We start from the raw sequence: 2,627 nt of genomic DNA, 5'->3' as shown, positions 1-2,627 counted from the left end.
TGAATGGCGTCAGTGTACAGTCCTGTGAAAGTGTGTAAAAAATGGTAGTTAGTCTTGTTTGCAGAGGGACATGTTAAGGTTAATAAGAGTGTATTATAGTTATAGTAAATTTAGTAGTGTTGATATAGTTATTATGTGTATGTGATGATAGTTTTAAAAACATAGTGTAGTGTATTGTAATAGTACTGTGTTGTGTGTATAAAAATGTGTGTTGTACTGATAAAGGCATGTGTGATGTTGTATTAAAGAGGAATGTTGTGTGTGGTAGTGTGAAAGAGTAAGGGTGTGTGTGTTGTGGGTGTTAAAGAGAAATTGTAGAGGTGTTGTGTGAGAAAGTGTAAGGGTGGATGTGGTGTTGTTTAAAGTGTGGTGTTGGTAAACAGTAAGGGTGTGTGTGACGTAGTAAAAGAGTAAAGTTGTGAGTGTGGTGGTTGTAAAGAGGAATGGTGTGTGTTGATGTAATTTGTATAAAATAAATAGATGTTAAAAAGTAATAAAAATAGTAGATGTAAATGTATGTAACATACTGACCTTGTATTTTGTGTATGGATTTCTGGCTGTAAAGATGTTCCAGGTTGAAGATGCTTGAGGTGTAGACGCTCCAAAGTGGGTGATGATTTGTGTGGCTGGTGTTGTTGAGTCCTGCAAAAGTAATATAGTACAGTTATAACCTGTAAATGGATGGAAGTGTTTTATTAATGTATAGAAAAAGTAAACATAGTTACCTTGTGTGAGTGGAATGTATTTGTAGTTGTGGAGTCTTAATAGTTTAGTGGCCTGTGAAAGGGTGTAAAATAAAATAGTTATATTTTGAGGGGTGTAGTGAAAGGGGTAAAAAGAGTAATGGTGTTCAGGGGATAAAGAGTAATGTTGGTGTGTAACAGAGGAATGTTGGGTGTGTGTGCTGGATGAGTAAGGGTTTGATGGGTGTGGAGTAAGGTTGTTGTGTTAAACAGGAAGTGTGTTGTGTGTTGTGAAGAGTAATGGCGGGTGAGGGAAGAGGAAGGGTGTGTGGGTGTGGTAATATGAAGGGTGGGTGTTTGTGGATTGTGTGAAGAGGAAGGGTGGGTGGGGGTGTGTGGAGGTGGGTGTGTGAAGAGTAAGGGTGGGTGGATGGGGGTGTGTGAAGAGTAAGGGTGGATGGGTGGGGGTGGGGTGAAGAGGAAGGGTGCGTGGTGTTGTGTTGTGAAGAGTAATGGGGGGTGGTGTGAGGGAAGAGGAAGGATGTATTTAGTTGGAGGGGTGTATTTGGGGGGTTTGTAGAATTGTGAAAGCCGGTACTGTTGATGCCTGTAAAAAGAAGGAAAAAAGTTAATAAATGTGTGTTTGTAGATGTAAATGTGAATGTTAGTGTAATTGATAAATGTGTATTGTAAATTATGAAAAGTAAAAATGAGATGTAATAATGGTGTATATGTATGTAATGATTTAATAATGCTGTAATGTATGTAATAAAAAGTTTAATATGTGTAGTTATGATGTAAATTAAATTGTTTTAGAATGCAAAGATGAAACGTAATAACTTACCTTGTGTGAGTGTAATTTTTCCTGTGCTGTGTTGAAGTAGAAAAAATACTTTAGTTGTGACCTGTGAAAGTGTGTAAAAGAAAATAGTTATGTGGGTGTGGTGGTGGTAAAGGTGGGTGGGTGCTTTGTTGTTTGAAGAGTAATTGTGGAATAGGAAGGGTAGGGGTGTGAGGGAACATGAATGTTGTTTTGTTGGTTGTGTTTGGTGAAGAGAAAGTGTGTGTGTGTGTGTGTGTGTGTGTGTGAACGATGTGAGTGTGGTGGTGTTGAAAAATGTAGTGTGTGTATGTTGAAACAATATGTATTTTGTAGACGTGTGAAAGTGTGTAAAAAGTGTTTGTATGGGGGTGTGTGTTAAAGGTGGTGTAATAGGAATTGTGGTTGAAGAGGAAGGTGGATGGGTGTGTGTAATATGTGTAGGTATGATGTAAATAAAATTGTTGTAGAATGCATACATGAAGATTAATAAGTTACCTTTTGTGAGTAAAACTTTTCCTGTGCTGTGTTTACGTAGAAAAATAGTATTTGTTGTGACCTGTGAAAGTGTGTAAAAGAAAATAGTTATGTGGGGGTGGTGGTGGTAAAGGTGGGTGGTGTAATAGGAAGGGTAGGGGTGTGATGGAAGAGGAATGTTGTTTGGATGGGTGTGTTGTGTGTGAAGGATGGCTGTGTGGTGGTGTGGGAAGAGGAAGTGTGTGTGGGTGGGTGTGTGTAAAGAGGAAGGGTGTGTGGGTGGGGGTGTGCTAAGAGAAAGGGTGGGTGGGGGTGTGGGAAGAGGAAGGGTGGGGGTATGGGAACAGGAAGGGTGGGTGGGGGTGTGGGAAGAGGAATGGTGTGTGGGTGGGGGGTGTGGGAAGAGGAAGGGTTGGGTGGGGGTGTGAAGAGGAAGGGTGGGTGGGTGTGTGTGAGGGAAGGGTGGGTGGGTGGGGGTGTGTGTGAGGAAGGGTGGGTGGGGGGGGTGAAGAGGAAGGGTGGGTGTGTGAAGAGGAAGGGTGGTTGGGTGGGGGTGTGGGAACATAAATGAAGAGTGGGTGGGTGGGTGGGTGGGAGAGGAAGGGTGGGTGTGTGGTGGTGTGGGAAGAGGAAGGGTGGGTGGGTGT

At 42.0% G+C, this 2,627-nt stretch overlaps 1 long non-coding RNA gene across 1 annotated transcript; it reads right to left on the bottom strand.

Moving 5' to 3' along the window:
• Window positions 1-530: 530 nt before the first annotated feature.
• Window positions 531-2,269, bottom strand: LOC142491931 (uncharacterized). The gene is made up of 4 exons (XR_012800596.1): window positions 2,002-2,269; window positions 1,528-1,588; window positions 726-1,290; window positions 531-642 (listed from the first exon to the last, which is right to left on the bottom strand). It is a non-coding gene; the product is annotated as an uncharacterized LOC142491931 (long non-coding RNA).
• Between the last annotated feature and the right edge of the window lie 358 nt (window positions 2,270-2,627).

This window comes from Ascaphus truei, chromosome 4 (genome assembly GCF_040206685.1).
Source record: "Ascaphus truei isolate aAscTru1 chromosome 4, aAscTru1.hap1, whole genome shotgun sequence".
In the NCBI taxonomy this organism is placed as follows: domain Eukaryota; kingdom Metazoa; phylum Chordata; class Amphibia; order Anura; family Ascaphidae; genus Ascaphus; species Ascaphus truei.
Note: the sequence above shows the minus strand (reverse complement) of the source record. Positions and strands in the feature narration are given on the sequence as shown.